The following is a 14,726-nucleotide window of genomic DNA, read 5'->3' as shown; positions in this document are numbered from 1 at the left end:
ATATATACTAGCTGAAGTACCCAACGCTCCCTGTGTTTAAATCTTCAAGTTATTAAGTTAACAATGAGTTGGATGTAACTGTCAACATTTTAATAATAATTAGCAGCTTAGAAGCTCTTTCATTACACCCATTAGATGGCTGCCCAGTGTTGTTTTTTGTTTTTATATTAAGTGTTATCCAAATCCATCCAGTGGAAGGCCCAGAACAGGCTTCCCGGTTCAAAGTTCTGCCAAGTGTACACCAACGGGAGGTCCAACTGGGACCCTCACTCCCTAGCATGTCTTCTGGGATCCAATGTTAAAAGACTTTTGAATTTTCGTCCAAATCCATACAGTGGTAAGCACAGATCAGGCTCCGCAGGTCAAAGTTCTGGCCAGTGTACACCAGCATGAGGTTCAACCGGGTCGCTAAACCCCTTAAAATCTGACTGGGATCCAACTGGACCACCTTGCGTTGGTCTCATCCGCAGCGGTGCAGGGGTGTCGAAGATTTGAAGATATTCGACTACAAACAAACAAATAAACTTCATCTTTTTTATATATATATATATATATATATATATATATATATATATATATAAAGATATACATAGGGGGCAGTCACTGTAGACACAGGGCACAACACCTCTAGATGTGACTTAGTGTAATCCCAACCCCTAACCTATTATTGAGAACTGCATGCAGCACACAGAACCAGTTAGTGATACAATGCAGTTGGTTAGCTTTAAAGGCCTTCAACAATGAAAAAACATGCATCTGCCACTAGAAGTCAAGGATAGGTGTCAGCTGTGTAAATTGAATGACATGGAAGTTTTATTTACTATGTGTCTTCTATGTGCTAAGAGGATGTAATCACGACTTGTGGGAGGCAGAAAAGAGAGCTGGTCAGTGTGAGCCAAACTTAGGGCTTGTGAACGCTAATTTTGTGTCTTTTATGTTCTTTGTTTGACAGAATTGTTTACAGAACCTATAGACATATTTCACAGCATTCCCAGTTGGATTATTGGGACAACTTAGGCCCCTTCCTGATTCTGGTAAAATGTCATGTCCTTTTACCATTAGACCATGCCATGTTTCTGACAGTTTGGAAAATTGTGACCCCAAAAAATAGATTTAAAAAAATTGATTTGTTGAGAGATATGCCTACAGATGGATAGAATACACAAATCACCAATGAAGAGAAAGTTTTTGGGTAGCTTAAAATGCATCTTTATTTAGGTGTCGTTTTCTGTTCATGTAGGCACTATAGCAGCTTATGGTAATAAATTCAAATATGCAGAGAAATTAAGTTCTCAGTGCAGTAAAATCTTATGACAATCCTTTTTACTGATTACAAGTTGAAAAATAATCTGAAAATTAACCTAATTAACTACTTATAACTAAAAATGTATTATTATCGAAGCTTCCTAAACCAAGAAATCTCTGTATACTGTAAGTGTTAGATCACAGACACTGAATATAGGCTTGCTTTAAGTTCCTGAATTAGTATAAAATGCTGAAAGTAGCATTTAAATGTAAATGTTCTCTTGACATATGAATTAGTGTCCTGAAACAAGAAGGAACAGAGATCTTCATTGTGAATAAAAACAGAAATACTCAGAGCATAGCTGGTGAGCTCACTGCCCCCTATTACAAATCCATAGATGGGGTACTTGTAAATAGGGGATACTAGTACATACAAACAGCTTAAACATTCTGATGGATCTGATTCACATCCAGTCAGAACAAACATGGAATGAGATTGGCTCAGCTGTGTCCAATAAGAACACAAAGAGACAGATTCAATAGTCCGTGATGTTCCTAAGAACATTGCAGATGCGCTTTTTTTACCGTTACTACAATAAAAAGTAATGCTGAGTTTTGCTCGCACCTCTATGGGGCGCGTTACTTCTTTCACAAAATATCCACGCAAGGTGTTTTTAAGGAGTTAAATCTGCGCCAAAGAGTGAAACTGAGGAGTATGAATGGAGTCTTTAGTGCAGAGCAAGCATAGAAGGTTCACGAGTAGTTCACCATGAGAAAAACTATGCCTGTACATTTTTTGACCTTGCAAGTGTTATATGGGGAAAAAATGTTGCCTATAGAAACCAATCAGATTCTAGTTGTCATTTTGTAGAATGTATTAAATAAATGATAGCTAGAATCTGATTGGTTGCTATAGGCAACATCTCCACTTTTTCAAACCCGCAGTTTACTAAATATACCCCCAAGGATCATTTATGGACCTAAAAATTGCACCTCCACAGCGCAAATGATGTTTTGTGTTGTCACATGCTTACTTTTGCGCAACTGCGCCTGGTTTTATGGGGAAGCACATGAAATTGTAGGTGAAAGGTTTGTATGATGGGAAGAGTCGCATGAATCAGGGGTGCTTCTTGCTGAGTACAGCTTAAATGCAACTTTTACCTCAACATGCAAAAAATGTGATTTTATTTTGCATAATGACAAAATTTTAATGAGAAATAGGGTGCAAATGGTGCATTTAGAGAGGCATTTTTTGCCTCAAAAGAAACATTCACAGTGATTGGGGGTCATCCTATAATATTAATGGAATGCACTTTGCATCCACTTGCTCTTCTGTAGGAAAACACATTTCTCTCTTTTTGGCCTCTGAAAACTTCCAAACATGCAAAAGTGTCACAATATTAAACACCGTCCCCAATTCTCCTGATTAGTTAAGGCATAAATGAAGCTTCCTTTGGGAGAAAAAGGGATGGTTTAAATTAATAAAGGGAGTGGTTGTAAAGTGGTTCACAGTGGGATTTTGAATTGACATTCCACTCTTTTCATCCTGCACATTTTGAGATGTATCGGTGAGAACTACAATCGGTAAAAGGTAGAATGTTGAAGCACCAGTGGAAATTTGCTCCTTTTTCTTTTGCACTGATTCTAACTGAGCAACAGACCCTAAGTTATACGAAGGGCATTCTGGATGCCATCATCCCCCTGAATTCCCTAGAAACAAGCAAACAAGGACATGTCCTGGAAAAATGAGCATGGCTACTAAAATATTGTATAAGGGTATAATATATATAGTATAAAGGATATAAGAAGACACAAAGGAGTTCTGTGACCATATAAAAGATTGAGGGCTAGATTTACTAAGCTGCGGGTTTGAAAAAGTGGGGATGTTGCCTATAGCAACCAATCAGATTCTAGCTTTCATTTATTTAGTACCTTCTACAAAATGACAGCTAGAATCTGATTGGTTGCTATAGGCAACATCCCCAATTTTTCAAACACGCACCTTAGTAAATCTAGTCCTGAGTGTTTTTATACAGGCCACAGAAATCTGAGGTGACATCTTATATCCGTAATTATTTAGAGTAAGTGGTGCATTATTGTTTAAATACACACGTTTTCTTAATGAGCACTGCAGTGATGACATCAAAACTTATTGATTATAACAGATGACATCATAACTCACTGTTTACACAGATATTAATTACAGAATTTATACAGATATCAATGGCATTTTTGTATCATACCAAAATAATGTACAGTAAACCATTATAGCATTAATATTGCTGATGTAGGAGTTACAGTTTAATCTTTAATTAAGCCTAAAAAGTCTGAAAAACCCACACTGATGGCTTTCTTGACGTTTTCGGTTACAATAGGAGAAGTTCGAAATCTGATTGCTGGTCAGGGTACCCTGGCAGCGTTCACTGGTACTTTAGCCAGGTCCCCTCCTACCACTGCTCTACTCTTATATAGAAACCAGATATCCCTCTATTGTAGGAACAGAAACAAAGGTCCCCTGGGATCCTGTCCCCTAACACCATCATCTCTCCTGATTAATGTAATATAATATAAGATAATATTTATGTTTTCCATATAGTATAAATGTATTAAAACAGATAAACAAATTGTTTGCATGTAAAAAACAAAAATAAGACTAAAATAATAAATACCTCATTTACCCCCCAATAATAATCAAGGTCTGCTTAGAAGAAAAAGTGAAAACCTTATGAAAAATATATATAATTTGGTATCCCTATATTTGGAATGAGGATTAGCTGATAATGTGTTGGGGTAATTTTCTCCAGTTTCCTAATTGCATAAAATCTTGTATGAGAGCAATTCTGGAAAATTGCATGTTTTTGTGCTTTTCCAATGTTTTGCCATGTAATGTCCATAAAAGACCACAATATTTAACCCAATATGCCATCAAATGAATGTCCGATCTCTTCACAACTCAAAATGGTTTGAAGGGTTTAAATAAATAAATACATTTTGGATGGGTCTAGCCAACCTAGATCCCAGTAACAAAATGATGTGAGTAATCTCTCTTGCTGAATACACTTAAAATCCAGGACTATTTTACTTGAAATACAAATTGGCACCAAGTCATACCAATACTAACCACTGAAGCTCAGGCCATGGGCTGCGCTATAGAATTAGTTTTATGGTAACTGTAGGTTGGTTAATATGACTTGCCCGGTGGACCGGACTCACTCATGGAGAAGTAGGTCTTGGACAGTGGAACAATGATAAATGGCGTGCATAGTTCAATATGTAGGGGTCATCTACCCTTTATGGCCTGGTGCAGCAGAAACTCTAAATACAGCTTTGTATCCATAATTTTGCTTTGCCAAGTCTTTAATCATCACCACAAGGATAATTATATTAGTGTAGTAGGTACAATCAATTAGAACAATTTGGATTCTTTGACGTATCCTACAATCAACTTAGTCTTCATCTGAAAATAGTCTTTATCTCATACCAATATAGTGACACTGCAGCATCACCAGCATCAAAGGAATTACATTATCGGCATGCTCATATAATGAGAAAATTATATTAACAAAGAGAACAATGAATCTGCTTGTCCGTGAAGTGAGTGAATCATTGATTTTACGGTGGGAACATTTTAGAAAGACTCAAGACCCCCGCAAACTGATTACTCTGGTCTCTTTACATCTATATGCCATCTGATACATGGCTATGTACACAGATTAAAGAGTTTGTTACTGAAATATTCAATGCCATTTTCTTGTTGCTCTTTCTTGGAAATTATTCTGAAAAATGATTGTGACTGATGAAATCTCACTCCTGATAAGTATTAACGCAGTAGCTTAAATTCACCCTCTTGAAATATTAACTTTGACTAAGCACTTATCAATCACCAGAAAGCCAGTATTTTAAATAAATTACAGTCCAAAAAAAGCCAAATTGCTATTCATTTTTTACATGTAAGTATTACTGTCAGTGATCTCATCATTTCAAATGTGTGTAATTTAAAATTTCCAAGTGCAGGATGTCAAACAGCATATGAAAAACCTATGTGCAGTGTAATGCAATAAATGAGATTAATTATACCAAGATCTTATGCCTTCTACCAGTAAAAGTATAATTTTTCTACAGTTTGTTTTCCAAAAAAGAATGGATATCAAAAGCAAATATTTTTAGGACACAGATGTCATAATGTTATTTGTTATTAGAAAGTACACTTCTCCTACATGCTTCACTAAAGCTTCAAGGTGCCTTACAGTATAAAGCTGACAAATAACACTTTGCTATCCACACCAATCAAAGGAAATACATGTTCTATTACTTACTAATATGAATCAATGCTTTGTTTTTCCTTCAAAGATATTAGAGAGACTCTTCAGTTGGCAGGTATTTGAAAGCGGACATATTTCTGAAGCACGCAGTGAGGACTTGTATGTCTGAGCAATAAATAAATAGCACATATTTATGTCAAAAAACAAAGGTGCAGCTACAATTGTAGCAGGACGTGTAGATGCAATGTGGACGACAGCTTGGGGGACCCGCCTACCCTGTCAAAGCCCCAAGTGCAGATGTGTTTTTCATCCCAAGGTGGTACATGGGGGCCTTTTAAAATTGTGTTATGGGGCCCACAAATGTCTAGTTATGCCCCTGTGTAAAAATTGTGGATAAGTATAAATTACAAAGGAATTTATACTTTTACCTTTGTTGCACAAATGGGGGTGGTGGTACTCTCTACATGTGGAGGAAGCAGAAAGTTGAGGTAAATTGTCCTTCAAATGGTAGTAACTCCATTTTGGTAAATACTTTGCATGATGGGAGGAATAGAGGGATCAGGTTAAGTTCTCCTCATGAACAAGCTTTTAGAGCTTCCAGTTGAAAGACACTTTATTTGAGTGGAAGTACTACCGGTCTTTCCCACAGAGAAATTTTGGAAAGGGTAAAAATTGTTATAGGAGGACATCCTGGAAAAATTCATTAGTTTCAGGTTACAAAGGTACAAAAGTTGCTGTTTTCCATAAGAAAAGACCGTGTGAGTTGCAGCTTTCAAGCTAAATTGTCTTCAATAATGTTTCCCCTTTTTCTGTACAGTTTATTTATGCTTATTGTTGACAAATCACAATAGCTGTCAGATTGTTTTCATCAGTGTTAAGGAAAACAGGTAAATTAACACTACACAAGACCAGAGATTCTTAGGCCACATGTGGAGGTCATTGGCTGCTGCTAGAATAATTTCTGTTATTATGATCTATGATCAATAGGTATTTATAGCTCTCATGTCATTGTCTGTCCCTCTGTATTAGGGCTGCCATGTGTCCCAGTTTCAAAGGACTGCGTTCTTTTTTCCTATTGAAAACTGTTACCTGGATATTCTGGTAAATTTAGATCAAAATAATTTCTGCATTTTCACCCAAAAGAAAGCGCTTGGTGGCTTTTACGTGCATAAGGTTAGTCAATGCGTCAGGTCACTCACGTAGCTCTGCCAAATAATACTGTTATTCTCATGTACAAACAAGTGTATGCGTTTTATCTCTTTCAAACTTGTCCTTTTACCTAGCTCCTGAGATCTATTCTCCTGGGTCTCTATTGTTTGATACTCTCCTTAGGCATTTGTTTTTTTATTTTTAGTCATTTCTTAAAAGCAGCATATCCAGCCATTTCTCCTTATTTTTAGTGAGGAAAAGATTTAAAAGATATCTGGACATCACAAGGTATTTTAACCCCTTTGAGACATCTGCATTTTCTCAAAAATTGCTGCGGCTTGAAAACCAATAAAATTAGCACTTAAAATTCCTGTAACTCAGCTATTTATTATTTTTGCTTTGAGCGCTTTTTTCCTTGTTGCTCTGCTTTTTGTTAGGATCCTGTTCTTAATATTCAGCTCAGCTCTAAGACAATAGATGAATTTGCGCAGCAGTTTGGCTGCTTCTGAAATGATGATGGACACCAAATGATGCCAGAAGAAAGAAGAAAGATGAAATTACACATTCCCTCTCAAAGAGATTTTCTGAAGCTTTCATTTTTATTTGCTGCCCTTGAATTTCCATTATAGGACTCAGATCTGAGACGACATTAGTTGAATGAATCCATTCTGCAAACTTATAAATTCATAAAGCGCAGGCACACTGTTCATTCTTACAAGGGTCCAAATGCACACAACAAAGCTCTGCATCTGTAGCCTAGGCGCTGGGTTTATGGCAGGAGTACGTAAACCCACAGACACATGCACAGAACCAGGTAGTAGAATCAGTTAAACCTTGCAAACATTTGTTTTCATTGGGAAAAATGCATTCACATACAGGCTTCATATAATATAGCAGATGTTTCGTGTTTTTAAATACACACACAAAATCCTACAGTATAGGCACAATCAATGCAGAAAGCACCCAGCAACTCCAGAAACCACAAACAGCCAATCAGAAGCGTTTAGCTAGTGCTAGCGAGCAACATTGTCATTAGCGTGTATTTGCTGGTGCAAATAATACGGCTGCAAAAGTAGTGTCTGTGTACAAGTCTGCATCAGCTCGCTAATTCACACATACCCTCACTGTATTCGGACAATTTTAGTACGCCCCTTCCTGCCCTGCCTCTTGAGGCGCAGACAGGCGTAAGTGCCTGAATGACGTAAGTTTGCATTGGTGCATAGTATACATGTGCAAAGTGATTTCACATAAAGATACGCTATGCAAAAAAGCACACCCCATTCTGTATCAGCTCAATAGAGTTTTGTGGCAAAGCCATTGTTATGCACTCAGTGCCTCATTTAGAGTCGGATGCAATTTACACTGAAATTGCAATTTTAAATTGCATCGCGTAATTTGCACAGCATTTAGAGTGGCACAGATCCTTAGACCCGTGCCACTTAGAATGCTGTGCAGATTGCACAAACAGACCCCTTTATCTGCCTTATGGGCCGGCGTGCAACTGTATTATGCACAGCGCCCTGTAAAGCAGATTATTAAATAAAAAAATAAAAAATGTAAAAGAAAATTGTTCTTTCACCCCTCCCCCCATCAGCACAAGGGTTAGTTTTGCTGTTTGGGAGGGGGTGCACACCTTTTTTTTTTACATTTAATTATTTTTTACATTGTTTTTTTAATACATCAAGGTCTTTTGCACTAGCTGTAAGCACCCGCAAAAGATACATCTCCAAGAGACCTATCTGTGGTTGCTTAAAATAGCATGTAAAGTGCGTAAACACACCTTTACATTGCTAGTCTTGCCCAATATCTACCCTCCCCCGTTCCACTTCTCTAAGAGCAGAGAGGTGTGACGGGGGGGTGCAAACTAAGATGGATCTTTCGAAAAAAGTGCTTTTTGCACTCAACAGAAGGACTTGCATCCGGCTCTAAATGAGGCCTCAGATTATCATAAGGAGTGAAAGAACAAAACGCAGCAATAAAAAAATTTAAACATAATTTGCCCCAGAATAAAATTGTGAACCAAAATGGAATGTTAAAATATACATTAATTTTTAAATGCAATCAGTTTAAGGGTTAATGGGAAATAATCAGTAAAGAAAAAATAAAAACTATCTGTATCTGTCCAAAGATGTCAGGTATAAGGATATAACAGGAAGATAATCAAAACAGACATTGGCACGTGTCAGCTGGCACTATATTAGACCTCTGAGGCAATTTTTTTTGTATGGTATGTTGTCTTTATCCCCTGGATCTAGGGCCTGATACATTAAGGATCTTAACTTAAGAAACTTCTTATTTCAGTCTCCTGGACAAAACCATGTTATAAAGGGGTGCAAATTAGTATTCTGTTTTGCACATAAGTTAAATACTGACTGTTTTTTCATGTAGCACACAAACACTTGATAGCTTATTTGTACACTGAAATTTAAAGTTGATATGTGTGTGCTACATGAAAAAATAGTCAGACTTAAATAATAAGTTTCTTAAGTTAAGATCCTTAATGAATCAGGCCCCTACTTATCAATTGACTCTTTAATTACGCACTGCAAAGGAAGTACTATATCTGTTATTTCTACAGCAAATATAACATCCCTAACACCGCTACCAAATAAATGGTCTGCCACAGAAGCTAATTTTAGATAGCCGTGTAGCTACGTTTATAAAAGTTGCATTATAAAGGCAATATATTATATGTTCAGTGCTGAAAGGTTGAGGATTTTTATGAAGCCGTATCACATACAATATTCACCTATATTTTTACTTAACAAACTCCAGCACATAAAAGTTATTGGACAATAAACCTTGTGAAAACAATTGCTTAAAGTTCACAGTACATTGTAATCTACCACCTCACTTCCTGCATTCCCTCTCTCACCAGCAGTACATAAAGCATGTACAGATTTCCACTGCTCTGACAAAAGAAAGCAATTAACACTTCTTTCTTCTACCTAGCAATTACATCAGCATCAGAAAGAAAAATATAAATCATTCATATGTTTCAGCATAAAAGCAGCAGGGCTTCCATAGCATATGAACTTTCTTAAATCTTTGTTTCATTTTCATGTCATTTAAAGTTATTTAAAGGGATATGATTTCGTAAAGAACTAAAATAACTAAAATATGTTCCATATAATTAGTAACTAAGGGTCTGATTCATTAAGGATCTTAACTTGAGAAACTTCTTATTTCAGTCTCCTGGACAAAACCATGTTACAATGCAAGGGGTGCAAATTAGTATTCTGTTTTGCACATATGTTAAATACTGACTGTTTTTTCATGTCCCGAATTTCGGGAGTCTCCCGGACATTCCGGGAGAGTTGGCAAGTATGATTTATCTATCTGTCTATCTATCTATCTATCTATCTATCTATCTATCTATCTATCTATCTATCTATCTATCTATTTATCTATCTATCTAACATATTCTTGAACAAGTCAATTGAGAATATAATTACTTTGACAAAATAAATGTGGTAATTCATCTTACCCTGCTACCATTTATCACCCTATAAATGTGCTATTCCCAAGCCCCTTGTTGTGTCAGCATGGGGCCTTGTGGTTTTGCTTTTTCCAGCCTTTTAAACCACTGCAGACTTTTTTCACTTGTGACTTAAGTTCATATACAAGGATAAAGCCACAAAACTTTATTTCTTCTGCAGTGTAAAGTTGTCTTAAAAATTACCTACTTGCAGCCAAAGTCACGATCTTTGTAAATTAGTAAGTATCAACTTTTAAAAACTACTTTTGAAGCGTAATGTTTCATGTCAAAACTGTGCAATGGTCGACCATTGCTATACTCATTTTCAAAGACTATTTACAATCTAGGATTTCAAATATTTAGAATACAGTGGTGAATTTCACTTTAAGTAAAACCATTGTATTTTTTGTGTTTCTGCTTTTTTTTCTGAGGGGTTTGTTATTTGTTGTTCCTCCTATGTTTTGTTATTTTGTATATTTTTTTAAATATTCTCAATAAAAAGACACAATATAGACATATGTGGTCCCTTTCTCTATGGCAGCATCCTCATCCACTGTTAAATTAATTTGTATTTTTCAAGCAATTGTTATAATGGAAACTTTTGTGATTTCAGCCCTATATAGATCCCTAGGTAACCTGGAAAGGAAGGTAAGGTCACATGCTGTCTAATTACATTACTTTACAACACCGCAGAAATTGTGTCATTGTTTTAGTTTCTTATTTATCTTTTGATTTGCTGAATACCTGTGGATTTACAAGCAAATACAGCATACCTCACTGTTTACTTGTGCAGCAAATAATATTTAATTACGTATTTTCCCACATGTAAAACAATCTGTGGCTTCATGTAGAGCCAGACCCAAGTTTGACTCGTAAGCGCAAAAATTGATTTTCCCTCTCAGTTCGCCCTCAGAGAGTTTGCTCTGCCCCCTTGCACCTCTCTATGCTTAAAGAGTTGGAACGGGGAAGGTAGTGGGTGAGTCTAGCAATGTAAAGACGTGTTCATGCTCTATTCGTGCTATGCTGAGTTAGATGCAGCCGCAGATAGGTCTATAGGAGATGTATCTGTTGTGGTTGCTTCCTCCTAGTGCAAGATCTGTGCTGATGGTGATGCAGACCCTGGAAAAAAAGAAAGAAGAAAATATTACATTTTAAAAATATGTGTTGGGAGTCCCCAAGGCCCTGAACTCAAGATGTGGGAAATCCCCTTGTTATATCCCTGACTGAACTAACGCTAGAAGCTCATTTACGGTGGGAGCTCTTAGGAGCTGGTTGTGCAGCGCCTATGAAAGTTTTTTTTTACTTTGCCAAGCCCAGGATCCCTGGATTTATTACAGATGAAGAGGTGAATCTAGGTGAGAAATAAAGAGGGTGAATGAGGGATATTTTGGGGTGTGGGAAGAGACTTAACCAGTGCTATCAGCTCGGGGCTAGCTAAACCTAGGGGAGGGGACACTTGTTGTGGACCTGATCTCCCTAGGCTGGTTTGGCATTATGACAGGGGGACCCAACGCTACAGCAGGTTTCCCTGCTATAGGGCCATCATCCTGGGCTGGCAAAGTCTAGTGCTGGAATTAATAAATTCGGGGGTGGGGGATAGGGGCACCACAATGTTTGTCACCCCGATTTTGCTAGTACCAGCCCAGGCTGGCAGTGCTATTTTTGGTTAAGCTGATTGTGTGTGTGTGTGTGTGTGTGTGTGGGGCGGGGGCACGCTGTTTTTTTAACATTTATTTATTGATTTATCTGTACGATTTAAGTGTAAATTGCATCCAACTCTACATCAGGCCCTGGTGTATTTATTTGACTGTAAAAGCTTATCTGTATAGTGCAGAGTTTTACCATTTTAGTAGATGCTGCAGACAGAAACTGTGAAAAATACAGTTAAAAGGCACAATGTCACACGCCAGTCTTCCGTGGCTGCCGTCCAGTAACCGGCGCGCCCACCCGTCTCGTGATTCTTCGCTCTCCTCTCCGGTTGTCATGTCACTAGAGACCGTCTCACCTTTTCTTACCCGCTCTTCCATTGGCTGCCTCTCATTGGCACTCCTTTAAGAGGCTCCTCCCCTCACCTCTCAGTGCTAGTTCTCCTGGCCTGGAAGCATCTGCTGTGTCTCCGTTTGGATCTCTATTCTCTCCTAGTGTACTGCCGCAGATCATCGCTTACCTGCTCCACTTATTAGTTGTAACTGCCGCAGATTATCGCTCCCTATCTCTCGAAGCTTACTGTCGCAGACCATCACTTACCTGCTCCACTCCTTAATGGTAACTACCACAGATCATTGCTCTCTATTTCTCTAAGTATACTGCCATAGATCATCACTCACCTGATCCACTCATTAGTGGTAACTGCCATAGATCATCACTCACCTGATCCACTCATTAATGGTAACTGCCACAGATCATCGCTCTCAATCTCTCTAAATGAACTATCGCAGAGCATCGCTCACCATATCCACTCCTCAGTGGCTATCAGGTGGCTACCTTCACCTCTAGTGCTTGGATCTCTATCACCTCTCAAAGGGAGCTTCCCTAGAGGGCCACGACCTGCATGGTGGAAGCTGCATAGCCCAAATTCCCTTGCGGGAATCCCTGGTGAAAACCTTCCCTCTGGGTGGAGTACTGCCAATCCCAGCTGATACCAGAAGGATCCCATTCATCCTAGCAGAACACTGACACACAATTACCTTTATTTTACATGACTGTATAAATGTAGAGATGTGTGAAACGCCTGCATTTTGCTCTGCAAAGCAACCATTAAAGCTAATTTACAAACCACAAAATATGGCGGCATGCCGTTTTGGCATACTTATATTTCTGTTGGCTCACCAGATTTTGGAAGTGACTCTTGAAAAATCCTCGGTGCAAAGTTTTACAAGTTTGTGGAACTGGAAATGTGCATTGTGGTAAGAATAAAAGGTCACTTCGGAGTCCCTCCTATTGCCACCCCATTCATAACTTGTCCATGTGCTCTCATTGATGACTTACACTAATCATACAACGTGAGGGGGGACATGACTGCCTTTATTACATGTGGCAATTTTACTTGAACATTGAATATTTGTTTTCCATTGGTTGAAATGACCTAGAAATGACTTTCCTAGCAACTTGAACAGGGATCCCATTGAAAGCATAAGCCAAGGCCGATGCGAGGAGAAGAATGATCTGTGACCACCCGCTAGAAAGCAAAGCCTGCTTACTGCGCCAACTCCACACCTTCAATCTCATTTATGTAATCCTCCCAGAGGATAAAGCAGCTGTATAAGTCTCATGAAAGCCCCAAAGCTTTAGTGCCAAGTAAACACATTCAATGATATATTATTTAACTGGATTGAAGAAGCAGTGCAGCCTGCAGGTCCCATGTGTATCGCCATTTCAGATAGCAGCAGTAACCTCCCCTTTTCCTATTTTTATTTTGCTGAGGTAGAAGAAAAGTAAAAAATACCACAGAAAACCAGAGTATTTATTGGGATCGGATCTTTCTGCTTCTGGTAAACAAGCAATGCAACACCTACCTTTATACAACATAATATGTTGGTATTGCACGGTGTATAAACATCTGAATCATAATCTTTGCAGTGTTCTGTATATTTCCCAGGCAAAGCTCCAAAATTGTTTAGATAGAATCTATTAGGATGCAGGTAAAGGAATCCCTGACCTGAATATAATTCTGGTCTAAATAATGCATGTGGTCCTACAAAGCCTTTCGATGGAAACAGCTGCTATTATCATCCTTTTACAGAGTCACTCTGCTTGAAATTGCAGATATTTCACATTCCACGCACAGTCTCTCTTAATGACATTAATGTAAAGGTGTCATATATTCTCATGGTCGTGCTGACAATATTTATAAGGCAGAAAAATGACAGAGCTATGATTAGTTAAATATATTGTGACAGGAGGAAACATAAAATTGTCTGCAAAAGACTGATACAACAGTTGACAGGCACTCTATAAACACACAATATGACAGCAGCAAAGAGCAACTTTGGTCTATTCAGTCTAGATATTTCCCTTACTATATCATTTAACCTTTAAAATTGCTTCATATTACTTCATATAGACTTGAAGTGGCAATAAAAGTTAGCAGAGGATTCTTAAGTGGGCTCCCAAAGCACGTATGACACAAGGAAACATTGCCAAACGGAAATTTATTTTCTTGCAATACCTGGAAACCATAAAATGATATTTATTTATTGTGCAATTTATTTGACCCTCTGGGCCTGATTAATCTTCGGGTGAAAGTTCCTTATCATACCATATTTTGCCTGAAATAGCTCTGCGCATTAGCAGAAACATTACGACAATGAACGCAACTGCATGCAACTCATGTCTAGACGCAAATGACACTTACGTCAGCCTATATCTTGAATGGCGGAACAGGGAAGGGATGTGGTGTATGAACAGTGGGGGCGATACAGATCCAACTCCTGCGTTTCTTGTAAGTACATGTTTGTAGCCGCATTATTTGCACCAGCTACAGAACAGATGTAGGCTACACATATGAGCTGCGAGCCACTAGATTATTTGCATGCAAGAAAGATAGATTATAAAAATGCATTGTAAGTACAGTATGCATTAAGAATATCCTG

This window comes from Mixophyes fleayi, chromosome 1, assembly GCF_038048845.1.
Source record: "Mixophyes fleayi isolate aMixFle1 chromosome 1, aMixFle1.hap1, whole genome shotgun sequence".
Classification (NCBI taxonomy): Eukaryota; Metazoa; Chordata; class Amphibia; order Anura; family Limnodynastidae; genus Mixophyes; species Mixophyes fleayi.
Note: the sequence above shows the minus strand (reverse complement) of the source record.